Here is a 15,438-nt window from a genome sequence, read left to right as displayed (position 1 = left end):
TCTTTAAGCCAAAAGGGAGAGGTAGGAAAGAAAGGAGTGAGAAAAAGGTAAAATATGCAAATAAGCATATTTTGTCTTAAATTGTCTTAAATATGTAATGCAGATTGTCTTGGTTTTCTAATTCTGCAACTCCAGACCCAAAGAGGAAAACAGACTTTCTTTTGACCTTTGCAGTAATGCCTGGAGTGTCTTTACTGCAGACTATCCCCACTCAAGTGCCTCCATTAGGAAAAAACACAAAAAAGCAAGCTCTGTAGGAGAGGAAATTGTAAGGCCTTATGCCTTCCTACCTCTGTTGCAACAAATACAAAAGGCTTTAACTGTCACATGTGTTCATACAGAGAAAAAACATTGCTAAATTTGCACACAACCCTAAAACACTTCTCACCACAAACCACAAACACCTTCTTCAACACTAAATAAAAAAGGAGGTTTAATACATTATCTCTCCACTTCCCAGATCAACTTTTCCTTTTCCAATGTCTTGCCCTCATTTTGTGCTCAGCTTCAAGTTTTCAATGGAGCATAAACTCCAAGTACTGTAGGACCCACCAAAGACACTACCCAGCTACTGTCCAACCTAGTCATGGAGACGCTGCAATTAATGATGACATTCCTATTTCTGGCTGTAAATTCATGAGTAGACTTGTTCTGTGATCAAGCTGACATACAATCAAAGGTCTATGAAAAGTCACTTTCTGAAAACACTTGTGAAGAACCAAGCACAGGGGACAAGTTTCACCCTCTCAGCTTTCAGACCAGCACTAAAGGTTTGCTACAACAGTTCTGCTTTGCTGGGTTATTCAAATCTGTACAAGGGTGGCTTGTTTCAACTAGCTGTGAGACAATCTGGGGGTTTATAGGCCACTTTGTGTGAGAAATATGCTAATAATGCAAAGATTTAAGTAATTTTAACCAGTTTCGTTTTTGAGATGTGACCTCATAATCCATTTAAACAAGGGTTAGTAAAGTCCAGCTTAACGACACTAGCTCAAAATTAACAGGACAATGTCTGTCTAATGAAGACATAGGACTAATTCATTTTTTCTGCAGGAGGTGTGGGGGTTAGTTTAAAAAACACATACATAATTTTTGGATGAAAACATTGGGTTTTCTAATGAACATTTTGAGTTTTAGTATAAATGACATGGTTTGGTTTATATGTCCATGTGAAGAAGAAAGAAAAATTCTGCCTATCTGAAAATTAATGTTTCACCAACATTTCAATTCCAATAGTTGCAGCTGAATTTTTCTTTGCTGAAACAAATCAACTGCAGCTAGGGAAGTTGCTAACATACTTTCATGTGGTAGTAGAGAAAAAGTTTAACTTTCCTCCCAAGCTAGGAAATTCCCATATCAACATCCACCAAGAATCACTTCTAGACAAGGGTTCTCCCTCTCTGTAAGAAGCCATCCAGCACTGCTGTGTACCAACATACCACAATATCTGCTCACCATAGATGGCAGGCACAGTGCCTGGCTCTTACATTTTTCTACTGCAGACTAGCTTTCATTAATCAACTGAAAAAGGCAAGGGAGCAGTTAGTTAAAAAAGAAGCTCTGCCTTACAGCTGTGACAGTCTGCCATGACACATCTATTGTGTTCAAGCCCCCGGTTACAATTTCTTTCCCTCCATCTGGTATAAATATTTAGTACTTCTGATGTCACTGTTTCAAATAAATTGACTTAGACTATTTGAATATTCAGGTATTCCTTGCCTCTGATGTATTTTGAAGGAAACAGTGTATCTTTATCAACCTGTTGGTTTGTAATGACAAAACAACTATTTATTGATACTTTTTTGTGGTGACTGAAACAATGGCAGCCTTAAACACCAATTCAAGTATTTAATAAGAATTATAATATCCCTATCATTCTCAGCACCAGAAGAGTTTACTGAAGGTTCCACTTCCCTGTTGATGAAAATGAGAATAGTTTTACAATTTGCTTTCACTGGAAAATCTGATCACCTCACCAAAAGGTGCTGTTGCTCTGAGAATTTGCCTCTATAAGGTTTTCTGATTTACAGTAGGTTTTCAAGTTTGCTTGTCCTTGTGATTCTAGTGATTACCTTCAGGCTCTTAAGAAAAAGTTCCTGTAGTGTCAGTGAACATGAGAGTGTCAAAGAAACTATTTGTCGGTAAAAGAGGGAACATTTCACTTGAGCATTAATGTTGTAAGAATCTGCTTGTTTTTTCCACATCGTTGCTGAAGTAACCTCTGAAAATAATTGATAGTAGTATCCACTACTCATGGCATCCACTGTCGCAACACCATTTTAGAGTTTTTCCAGTCAAGGTTTATTACTGCTTAATGGATTTGCTTCCAAAATTATTCAGGAAGGAAGAGGGATAAATGTAAACTTTCCCAATATGGTTGTATTTCCATCTTGAAAACATCCATTCAAAAACATGAAAGTGAGCCCTGACCATGTGGCACAACAGTTGTGAAGCTCAGTTGAGCTTCTTACAGAGAAATTTTACAGTCAAGGATTTCATCTGCAAAAAAGTTCTGTTCTTGAAGCCCCACTTTATTGCACTAAGCGTTGCACTTCTTTCATTGTCCCAGCTAGTTAGGTTAATTCTGTCCCTGCTCTTCTTCCCCAGCACTGCTTGTAATCTACCACCTGCAGAGGCTGTTAGGAAGAGCCTGTTTACTTGCTCATGCTGTGACTCACTACTCTTCAAAGGAAAAAAAAAGTCTTCTGTACCAGTAGTCTATCACTGGAGCCAAGATGAGAAGGAAAAATCTCCTTCTGAAATCTTTAGGAATGACACTAGTGATAGAAAGACCCATGTTCCCCCCAAAGAGATGAAGTTGTAATGCTTTGAGGAAGGAGGATTTAAATAAAAGGAAAACTAACAAGCAGGCATGAAGATGGGTTAAAAGAAATAGACAACACAGAGAATTATTACCCTCTAATGTAACATTCACAATAAAAATTTTTCTTTTCTTCTAAAGCATAATGTGCTTTTGCAGACTGCTACAGAGGTAGTAAAAATACATTCCTACAGAAACAATTATTACAAACAAAGAAAACAAGAGGAACCAGAGACCTTTCAGAAACGAAACTGCCCAGAATGAATTCCAGCATAAACTAGATCTCATGAAGAATAGAAAGAAGAGAGTTAGTTATATATTACACTTCTTTTTTTAAATGAATATCTACTATCCAACAGTCATTTTAAAATAAAAAAAAAATGTCAGAGCTGGGAATAAAAATTCAAAAAGTGACATGAAGTCAAGCGTGTTCCTCATTATAAATCTCAATGAAAGGGGAAGCTGAAAATACATGATGTCGTGGTAAGGAGGCAACCCATGCACCTCTCCCACGCTCAATGTTTTATGGTAAGAATGACAAGCAGTAAAAACTCAATTCTGCATTTTACAGTATAACTGAAAGGAAGGGCAAACACAAGAGGAAGGAAAGATAGCTTATAGTAACAGCATTCTAAGGGAGCAGGACAAAATTCTGCCTTTTGATTTTGATTTTCTGTCAACATCAGACTTAAAATGCAGACTCGTACTGTTCTATCTTCATTCTGGCTTTTGATTCAGGTTTCGTTGAGACAGAATTTGGCCCACACAAGCAAAGAATAGAAGTGAAAATGAGGTTCCCTATGTTTGCAAATTGGTATTACAATTCTTCCTGCTGCCTGAATGAAGCTATTCTCCATGCTGCATGGAAGTCATTCTGCAGTCTTGACCCAGGCAAAACTTCTGTTGGTTTTAATTGTAATTTCCTGGCTGTGGGTTGCAGTTCTTAAGAGTTTTTTAATGTGTATACTTTTCCTTAGCAGGATGTGAAACACAGCTGGATAAAAAAAATAAGCAGTTTTGAAAGTATCATTTGTTTTCACGCTTGAAAGGGCAGCTTCAGCTGTAGTATTATTGTGCCTGTATATGCAAGTATAATCAACGTTTCTTCTGGTGACTTAATATTATACTGCCTTTTTAAATGTTTTTTAAAACGGTTGATGAAATCATCTTAATTAGATTATTTGCTTTAACATCTGCTGCTGTTGTCATTTAATTTTCAGCCATTTAATTTGGTGGAAAGATTTTTCTTTTCCATCTTGCAAAACAACAAAATATCTGTATGCACATATGTAACCATAGAGTGTATACATGTATTTTTAGTACACTCTGTTCCTTCAGCTGTGCTTGGGTAACCTGGTAAGCTTCATTGCCTTGTGTTTGCATGATCATGATGAACAACATGGGGGGACTTTTGTAATGTGATAAAAGAGCTGTGAAATCTCACATTTGCTTGCAGAAATAGGAAAAATGTGTGTCTTGCCATGACCAAAGAGTTTTTTATAGGCTACAAAAGTTCTTTAAAATAAACAGTAAGAAGGAATGGGACCACAGTCTCCTGTAAGTGTAGGGAGAATTAAGGTAAGCTTTCAGTAGATCAATATTTAGAGCTTTAGAACTGCTTCCTGTTATTGTCCTGGCTTATTTTCAACTCTTTTTAGACTCAGTCAGCTGCTGAGATGTTACCTTTGTGTGATACTTTAGATTTTAATGAGGAGCTTCTCACAGTCCAGCTGTATTCATCAGAAACAAGTCTAGGAGCTGAATACCAGAGAAACAGATAGGCTGGAAGACTGTTCTGTAGTCTCAGGAAAAGCTGACCACTTTCTTCTGAGGGTAAACGACAAATCTATGAACAAATCCATTATGGATATGCTCTAATGAGGTTCTTGATCTCACTTTCTGTAGAGTAAGAGGTGTTTGCTTCACTCCTCACCCCAAGATTCTGAGTCAATAAATAAATTTAAAATATATCATCTTACTGTGTCCTGACTTGCAGAGACTGTACAGAGGCAAAAGAAAAAAACCCGCATGCTAGCATATGAATTATTCCATGTCATGGCACCTCCTTGTGTAAGGGAATTTTGTGTTTATTTTTTTACAGTTAGAATCTGCAGAGTATAAACTGAGTACACTGTAACAGTGGAAACTCTACTCTTCGAGTGGGTTCCTTTCAAATGCTAAACTAGATAATACATGGAGCCCCTGTTAGGTGTGAGTAGTAATCCTTTCATGGCCAAAAGTTCCACACTGATTTCACTGGTATCAGAGCCTGACTAGTGATAAACTAGTTACTAGCTTCCATAGTTATGGAGCTGCATCGGAAGACTAGTTAAACTTAGACAGAAAGAAAATGAAAATAAATCAACTAAATTCCAAACAGTTTGAAAGCAAATCATCCAAATCCCTAACAAAATCTTTTAACACGTTTTGACTGAGGTCTGAGTTATTACGTAAATGGAAACTGCTGCTTCTCAGACACTGCTGCCATTTTCAAGTGAATGGGGCAGTTCACTTCAGCTGCAGTCTCCTGTTCAAGCCTTGTACCCAACATCATCTCCTGTGCTGGTGGGCACAGGGGCAGCTGTTCCCACTATCTGACCAGTTGTATGTGCAGGAGAGACTCACAGAGAAGACAGCAGCACATCTTCAGAGGCACAAGTGCCTACTGAGAACTTTCTAGGGACAAACATTTGTGGACTTGAGTTGTGCACTTGAGTCATAGCTGGAGTGGCAGAGGGACAGAAGTCAAATTTCTATTTTTGATTAAAGATACTTCAGTTCTTTGCAGCTGACACTGATTTAGAGAGAACTACTCAATATACTTGAGAGCAGAGATGTATTCAGAGGGGCCCAGAGAGACTAAATGGCCAAAAGTAATCTTGTGAAGTTCAAGGACAATGCCAAGTACTGCACTAGAGAAGTATGAAACTCTTGCAACCATAACGGCTGGGGACTGCCTGGTGAGGGTAGACCTCTGTGGAAAAGGCCCTGTGAACAGCAACTTCTGTTTGTAACATGTGCTTTAAGTACTGAAGAATAAAATTCTGCCCTTAGGAAAAATGCCTGGTCAGCAATATAGTGCGATCATTTCACTTAATAGCAATCGCTGCACACTATATAAATAAAGATAACTACATGGTCCTTCTTCTACTATTTCAATAAAACAAGATAAGTTTTCCCTTTTGGAAGAATTCAGATTTTCTAAAAGGAACATTATGTATTACCTGCTTGTCATTCACACTGTTGTACCAGCAAATCTAGAAAACATCTCAGCTACAAATGTCATCCCTTCCCCCTTCAATTTAACTTCAAGGCAGTTCACTACCTGTTTCCATCTTCTCTGCATATAATAGCTACTTGTAACAATTAGTAAGTAGGTGCTAACCAAAACAAGCTTAGAAATCAAAGACACTGGGTTTGTTACCTTCTCTACCGGCATGCATATTAGAGTGATAGATGGGGGTTTGGGTGGAGTTCGGTTTGGTTTGTTATTGCCTATGGATCACATAGCTTCTAAATGAGCACCAATTGTGTGACACCAATTTCCACAGAAGACCTGAGTTTAAAGTGTTTGATGTAGACGTTGCTATCTTATCATATAGAAGAACTTACTCTGTCACTGTCTTACTTAAGAGCAGTGTGGGGACTTTGAACTTTTCAAGACTTGGAACATTTTCATGTTTTTAAGTATGGATTCAAGAAATTTGTCCCTTCTGAGGTCAGTGCCTCTCTCAGTGCTGCTCAGTGCTGGTAAACTAAATACAGCAGATCAGTCTATGCAAGCAGAAGTGCCCGGAGATGCTGGACCAAAAGATTGAAATAATTCATATTTTTTTTCACCATTTGTGCCTGTTTTTAAAAACGTGCTCAGTTTTTTCAGGACCCCAAAACAACACCCTTTCTCTCTGTCTTGCAGGAGAACAATGAGGGCCTGAATATCCACTCACAGAACCATCACAGGTTTCAATCTTTACTGACCAGACATCACCATTGCAATCTCCATTGCCACCCAGCATCTGAGAAAACTTTCCCTAAAGTCCAGATTGGGATTCAGTAAAGAAGAAAAATGAGAAAATATGTTTTGCTGTGCATAACCCACAACTCAGTGGTAAAAAAACCAGAGGCAGGTGTCTATCACATGGAAGTAAGTACAGAGGGAGAGGTGGAAGAGAAGTACAGCAAAGAAACACTATGCAGCACACAGAGCTCTGCACTGCATTCCCTTTTGTACTACAGGTACATACATCCTACCCTTCCGCAGAGCTGCAGAGCTGTGAGCTGTGGTTTAGGGTGGGATTGGTTTGTGGTTTGTTTTTTCGTGTTTGATTTTGTTTGTTTGTTTTTGTGAGGGGCAGTTAGCAAACTGGATAGATGCTGAAACCTGGTTCTTTTTTTGAAGGACTAGTTCAAATTCTCAAAATATAAAAAATATTACATTATTACTGCAACGTTTTATAGACGAGAAATAAAGTTGAGGCTTCAAGAAAAGTTTGTTTTCTTCTGTCTTGGTTTGTCAAACTGACCATAAATGCGACTCCAAGACTAACCTGAGGATTTGAGGATTTCAGGTGGTGATTGCTAGATCTCCAACCTTGAAACTACAGTGAATCTTTAATAGAAGAAAAGGTAATCATCACTTCAGTGGAGATGAGGTCTTGTGAGAAAAGGAAAAAGGTCTGTGGAGCTTAAGTAGGCTGTGAGATAGTAACAGCAAATTACTTTAACCAGAGTATCTAAGGATATTTTACATTTCAGATTAACATTCTTAATGTGGCAGTTACATGTACACTTTTCTATCAGTACAGTGTTTTGAGTTGTACTTTCTGCACAAGGTAAAATTACTTCTGTAATGAACAGTTCCATTCCTTTATAAATGTGTGACTGATTTCTGTAACACTTCCCACTCAGTTTACATGCAGCCTCTGTACAGGTATAGTATAATTTATTTTCACAGTCCTTTGTAAGTGAGTGTCATCTCACTGATAGGGGCTCCTTCACACTCTTTCATACAGACACTTTCTTGGTCCTTTGAGCTGCCACTGAGTTGTGTTACATTACATGCATCTTAAACTACCAGTAAGCCACAAGAACAATGAATTAATGAGTCCCTAACATTAGACACAAAGAAAAGGTTATCTGGCTTTATATATTCCTTTATGTCAAAATCACAGTGCTATGCCGGTAAAGCAAACTGATTCTGATACAACATGGATCTAAATACATTTTGTTTGCTGGCATTTTTATTTATTATTTTAGACATTTTTCTATCTGGGCTTCTTTTCTAGCCCAAAGACATCTGGAATGAACTTTCAAGATAAGTAAAATATATAGCACACAAAGCCAGCAGCAGTCTTTCAAGCAGTAAAATGATTGTATCATGGATTATAGTGATTTTCTTAGACAACATTTTGACACATAAGTGTTAGGACCAGTAGTTTGTCATGGCGGCTGTAAGGTGTCATGCAAATCATTTACTTTGTTCTTCTGCTGTTTCCAGTCTTCACCATATCATCTCTCTCTAAATAATCTGAATTTCTTCCTGTTCTGCTTATGTGTGCTGAAAAATATCTAAGTTGTAATTCAAGTTTTAAGGATTAGAAGTCAAAACAGAAAAGCTTGCTTCTAACATGAAGGTAAAGGAAAGGTCAGCAGAGCAGTCAGAAGGATGACTGATGTGGTTTGACAATTCAAGTAGTCATAGGGAGAGGAAGACCATTACAGCCACAATTTAAAGAGAAGAATTAGTAGGAGGTGAGAGTCAAATATGACTTCGGACAATAAGTGAGTGGTTGTCTGGGAGGCAATGCCTTCCTATTTTTTAGTGGCAGCAATGGACTGAGAAGTCACTCTGAGAAGTCTGAAGAAAGTAGCAGGCACTTATTGGAACAGACAGTCTGACTCTGCTTTTCTGAAATGTCACTCCGTGCTCAGTAGGAGAAAAGTAAAAGTAACGGACTGCTGTGAGTGTCACAAAGTAAGAAGGCCTTAATCTGAGAATAACAAAAACTACAGATGTAGATAGACTTTGAACTAGACCCAAAAGATGTCATCTGTAAGATTTCCGAAGATGAAATCTGCGGATCATGATGCAAAAGGGAACACAAGGAAAGTATCGGTATTACTTGTTGCACAATCTCTAGTGGCTGAAGATAATGAGAAAATTCTTGGGGGAATGTGATGGATAATCTTTTACCAATGAAACAAGACTGAAAACCCTTGTTTTCCTGAATATTTCAATGTTTATTGATGGTACTCTCACATTTGACAGCTTGCTACTGGTGGGTGGGTAGCAGTCCAGATTTCATCTGTGTGATATAAATGCTGCACTTTAAAATACCCACAGACTTGTCAGCACCATGTACCATCTACCCCCCGACTCCATGCAGTAGTCTTCTATTTTCAACAAACTGTAGGTCTTCCTTTCTAAAACCTTTTAGGAAAGATAAGAGAAATTCAGCAGCTAGGTAGAGATCTTGACTTGCCCAAGGCAGTAGAAAGGTCAGGTAGTGTTTCTGTTACTTCAGAAATGAGACAGTCATCTGCCTATGGCCTAACCATACTTCCTGTGAGGTGGCTGATAAGAGTCTGCTGTAAAGGCTTTCATATTTAAAATGGGTTACAAATCCTGCAAGTGATCAGCAGCCTAACCCATAAAACTCATATGGTGATGATCAGATCAATCAAATGTCCAATCACATGTGGGACAAACTGGTATGGAGGATTATCCATGCATAGGATTATCCCTACATGTGTTTGGTACTATAAAGAAAAAGTAGATTTATGGTGGTAGGCTAGTATAGGAAAAGTGAATTCTCATAGTGAATCTGATACTGCCTTGCAATACAGGTACTGCAAACACCATGTTACTGGTTCTGCTGATGCCAAGGGACTATACAGGGTCATGCACTCAGCTCACAAAGCTTGAAAAGGCCTGTGAATGAGTTTTTACCAACTACTAAGATTATTTTTAATTAATTCATTAAACTACCTAGTACCTTGAGTACCATAGGATTACAGCATAAATGTTCTACATTAATAAAGTTTGAATTGCTAATTACCAAATGAAGGAGAAATCAGTACAACATGTGGTAATGCATCAACAAATGTAATCTAGTACTTCAGGACTTATTGGCGATTGCAAATGAAACATCACTACTGCAGCATATTTTTAGCTTAATGCTTTACTTCTGTGGTGAAAATGTTATATTTGAAATCTTAAATAAAAATACAAAACATTCAAGATCTCCTGAGGAAGCAACTTTTGGCCTGAAAGTACTTTTCCAGTGTCAATAACAAAATTCTAGTACTTAGGACACAAATTCAGCCCATCAAAACTAGCTGGAACAAACATTGTAACTTCTATTAATTTCTTTCTCTTTTTTTGCATCTGAATGTGATTGATATGTCTCTGAACACTGGGTGAAGAACCTTGTTTCAAGAGGTAAGTCAACTGAGAAAAAAACCTCACGCAAAAAAAAATCTAAATAAATTATTTTTTCTTACAAAAAACCCCCTACATTTATAAACTTAGTGCAAAACATTCATCTATAACTGAATGGAGGTTGAGCTAAAAAAGATGTTCACACAGCAGTGCAATGCCACCAGGATTCCCCTGACATTTTACATGGAATTCGTCAATCTCTTTCAGCTATACTGGGAAAGTCTTCTCAAAATGAGAAGTTTACCAAGTAGGAGAAGCACAGAAACACCCTTAGTTACTCTCATGAGACATTTGGCTGATTAGTCTGATTAGTTCATACTCCAACCAGACATGTGGTTAGAGTACTTTACTGTGGGTTTTGCAGGTTGGTATTTGCTGTTAGAATCAACAGAAGGCAAAATGGAAGCTTTCTCTGGACTGAAAACACTTCTGTTTTGCAGGGAAATATGTTGCTGCTTCTTTCTAACTCATCTCACATATTTAACACTCTAAATATACATGGGTAATAGAGACAGATGAAAGTCTGTGTAACTGATAGGATTGTGTTATTGTGGCTGCTGACAGATAAAGAGAAAAGCTCAGTGCTGTGAAAGTTTTTCATGCTGATGCCCACTTTCCACAGGAATAGGTGTAGGACAAGAAATTAGCTGCATAATAGGATGTTGTCTCTGATCTGATTGGGAGAGGTACCTCAAAAAATCTGAGCAATTTTGTAATAATTCAGAACCATTGTCCCCAAGAGATTATAAGGCAATGCATGTGAAAAGTTCACACTATAACCAAGAAATGTAGAAAAGGAGGATAAACATTTTGTAAATAAGTGGTTTACCAAGAATAGGTGAAATAAAAGTATTCTTTCACTTGCTAGAGGAAACAATGATGAAAAGAGCAGGGATAAGACAGCAGAGAAAACTGAAAAAGTTAGATGGAGAAAAATTTGTGAGAACCAATGATATGGTAAAAGTAAAGCTTCTACAGGGAGCAAGCAAAGTAAATAAATAAGGGAGAGAGAGGGAAGTCAAGACAGAAGGTGTGTCTTTTCAAAGATTTTGCCTTGACTTTTTAAAAAAAGCAGGGAAAATTACAAAATGAGAGACAATGCAGAACCTGCTATGGTAGCAGTGGCTGAAAGGCCTCTTACCACATTCTAACTGTCCTTAGAAAAGAGAAGGAGCTTTCAGACTACAAATCATGAGTTTGTGACAAATATTTCAGCACATCTGCATCATGCATTTTTGGAATAAAATGTAAAAAAATGAAAACTTTAAACATCATGAAATACACTCTTTGCCATGCATTTTGATGTGATTTTCAGTTCCTCTGACAGAAATTTTTGAATGTCTATAGTCAATAGACAATCAAAACATTCAACCTTTTGAAACAACTTTTTGAAAACAAAACAGTCAGCCTCTCAAACTAAGTAAGCAACATTAACTACTAATATTCTGCTAATTCGTTGTTTTGAAAAATAGTCAGTGGACCATATGCCCATGACAACACTGACTACTGTGTTAACTCTACACTGAAAACCAAAATAATCTGTAGTTCCATGTTATTGATCATTTTCTGATCAAGGGGTTAATGAGGTCCCTGCCATTGACACATTGTTGTGCCCATCTGCCAGCTCTGTTTATTCACTTGTTTGTGAATTCTGTCATCTAAAGCAGAACTGAAAAATTATCAGGTCATAGCAAGTCATTTCCTCAATCAGCATTTGAAAAGTAGCTCTTTGTAAACTTAGTCCGGAGTAGTCACACAGTCTCTGTTTGGGAAATGGGAACTTGCCGTGCTGAAGGTTTTGCAATGTGAGAACGCAGTCTGGTATTCCAGACGGGGCTGAGACTCTGCCTTTCAGTTCCTGTGGTTAGTGTATGCAGGGGGAGGTCTACGTTCGGGTGTCAGATCCCACATAGACTTTGTAGATTTATTACAAAGCATTTATTTGTTTAGTTGGATTTCTTGCTGAGCAAGTGTTTGGTAATTATGGGATTGTAGGTACCGCGTGATGTAAATCATTCACAATTTTAAAAGATCATAGTATACATTTATCAATTTCTGTGGTGGTGATCTGCAGACCCAGCAGCGTCACAATACATGTTTCAAAAACATGCTAAGCTTGTGACAGTAAACACAACTATCATTTGCTACAACATAAAATAGTTATTGTGGTCTCTAGATTAAGAGAAAATACTGTCTAGAGGAGGGGAGCGTAAATTCCAGGATCTTTGTCTCCACACACTTCACTTAAGCAAACCTTCAATCATTCTCCCTCAAATAAAAAAATCCATTACATTTGCTGGTAACTACAATAAACAACTTGGCTTAAGTACTCTTTTCCTTCTTTCTTGACAGAGAGTCTCAACGTGAAGAATGACAAATCATCTCAAATCATACTTAGTCTTTAGAAATTACTTACAACAAGTCAATGCCCCCGACAATAAAAGAAAGTATTTAATGTGGCAGACCATGATGTAAGGCAGCAATAAAAGGGAAACGCAGCTTGAACTGTCATATAGCCGAGTAACTCACATCTCCCTGCTGAAGGCAGCAAAGTTGCAGTTACCGAATAGCTAATCTCTTCTACTGTTTTTTAATCAGATGTTGGCATTATCTGCCACTAATTGCTTTTTCATTTCCACTTGTAATTATTCCATTGCATGTTTGTGGTGAGAAGCTGAAAATGAAGCAGATCACCAAGAAAGAATTAATTGTTAATGAATAATCATCAGTAGGAAGCCAATTTCATTATCTTCAAAGAGGTAGCTAGAGATTAACTACTGACTGGGGTTCTCCTACGTTTGGTGCATGACTGTAAAGTAATCACAAATAATCACACCCTCCAACTTCATCAATTAGTTTCTATTATGTGAATTGATACCCATTTTTGGTTTTGTTGTTTAATGTTAATGGTAGTATTCAAGCTGGGGAGTGCTAATTGGAAGGTGTTGTATTCAGTAGTCTTAGACCCTAATTATTAGAGCATCTTTTTCATTAGCATATGATTCTAGAAGGGATATATGGTGGTAGTTGCTAAATTCACCTTGTTATAAATGCATTAACTTTATCAATATATTTTAGACTGTCACTTAAAATAGAATGATACATACAAAGCTACTTTGTCAGTAATGCACAGCAGTAGGTCAGTTTATAAAACGTGTCATCATTAACTGGTTTTTGAGAAATTCTCCTTAAATCAAGATGTCAAAAACAAAGGCTGCTTGGGATTTAAGCAATGGGTATAATAGAGTGAAGGTCTGAAAGAAATCAACTAGAGTAAAAAACCTGTTAGATACTAAGCAGAAGTTTAAAAAAAAAACACATTTGCTTTTTCTTTATTGCAAAGATTGATGTCCAGTGAGAACAGTTGACTATCAGCCTTCCATTCTTATTTGCTACTGATTTCAATTCAGTCCTCTGTGATACCAACAGCAACTGTAAAGAATAGCTCTCCTAATGTTTTTAGATGAATTCTGTATTACACTTGTATAATTTTAATGGAAAAAGAATAAAATAAATAATGCCACCTGTGGGATAGATTCAGCCTCTCTGTACTGCTGCCCTCAACGAAGCCTCCAATCTTCTCCATGTGTGGATATCTGATAGCAGTGTAAATACTGTCTGTATTTTTTCCAGCTTTGTACCTCTGCATGTGAAACTCCCTGAACTTTGACCAAGAGAACAGTTGTCACCTGTTAGTTCTCTTCTATTTGAACTAATTTAAGACAAGCCAGCTTTTAGACACAACTTTATTATTCCCTGGAGCAGGGTACATAAGACAACCCCACCAACTGTGTCTGAAGAAATAAATACATTAATAGTAGTTTTGTTCATGGTCCTCCTCAGCAGCCACATTAAAAGTTTAACTGGGAAAGATGACAATATATCAGTGTTCTGGAAACACAAGGAATACCACTAAGGAAGAGGAGCTCTTTATGAATTTCAGATTTTCTGCAAAAAGAAATAATGGAACTTTACAGCAACCTTTCACACTCCTAACACACTGCATCTCAGAGACTATGCCAGGCACAGTCAGTCATAAACTGCTTCTGAAAACGGTTATAATAAACACAGAAATTTGACCTTTGCTGAGAAATAAAATTTGGCCTATCCAATTTGAACAGCAATTCTGGAAACTGGAAAGTTCCATTCTTACATACAGGTGATAGTCACATCAAAACCACCTCTTAAAATATTGCAGAGCAGTTACGTTTATCTGCTGTCAATCATACAACTAACCTGTGCCACCTCTGCTAAGTACCAATGTTTCTTTCTCTTTGAAGACTGCATTCAATGTGTTGTGACAGAGCTTGGATCATTGCAGTTACTTTCAGTCAAAATAGTCAAAAGCAGCAAAGGTAATATTCTCTTTAAGGCAAGATATTTTTCCCAGCTATTATGAAGTGTGATGTGCTGATGTCACTTTTGCCACAAAATATTCTTCAAATTGTGCATATTTGCATCCAGAGTGGGGTGACTTCTGTTATATTTCTTTTTTGGCACAGAATCTGATGATCTATTAAATAAATATTAATCCCTTGCTGCCTTCAAAGCTGTCTCTGCCATATTAGGATTTTAAATATCTTCATTAATTGCTTAACTACCTTTTCCTCAATTCCCCATGGGCTCCTTTGATACTAGTGACTCTAATGTGTTACCATGTGATTCATGGCTTCACTCTGCTGTAACACAGAACATGTTTTTAGCCAATTTTGTCTTACAGATGCCTTTGACAAAATGAAAATTCAACATTTTCAGACTCCAAAGATAAGCAGGCCTAGAGTTGTTAGAGTACTACATTTTTAAAAGGATAGAAAGCATTTCTGTCTCAGTTCATGTTTGTGGAAAATGTTTGTGATCAAAATCATTGGTAAATAAATCCTTCAGTATTACTTAATCTAGACACATGCCCCAGAAGAACAGATGTGAAATGTGAAAAAGCGTAATGCCAACCAGGAAAAAACAGCTGTACTTTGTGATAGTCCTAGAAAGATGACTTCTGAAATGTAACAGGAGAAACTTTCAGTAACATAATTTTGGCAGTTACAAACACAGTCACAAGAAACAAAAATGTAGTGTTCATGTATTGATGCCTTCATATTTTGATGCAAAGGTCTGATGCACTCTCCATTCATATATCCTCCAAAACTGAATTTCCCCACCTCTTCCAATCCCTGGT

Source organism: Manacus vitellinus, unplaced genomic scaffold (genome assembly GCF_001715985.3).
Source record: "Manacus vitellinus isolate BGI_N305 unplaced genomic scaffold, ASM171598v3 scaffold_20_pilon, whole genome shotgun sequence".
Classification (NCBI taxonomy): domain Eukaryota; kingdom Metazoa; phylum Chordata; class Aves; order Passeriformes; family Pipridae; genus Manacus; species Manacus vitellinus.
This window is presented reverse-complemented; position numbering follows the sequence as displayed.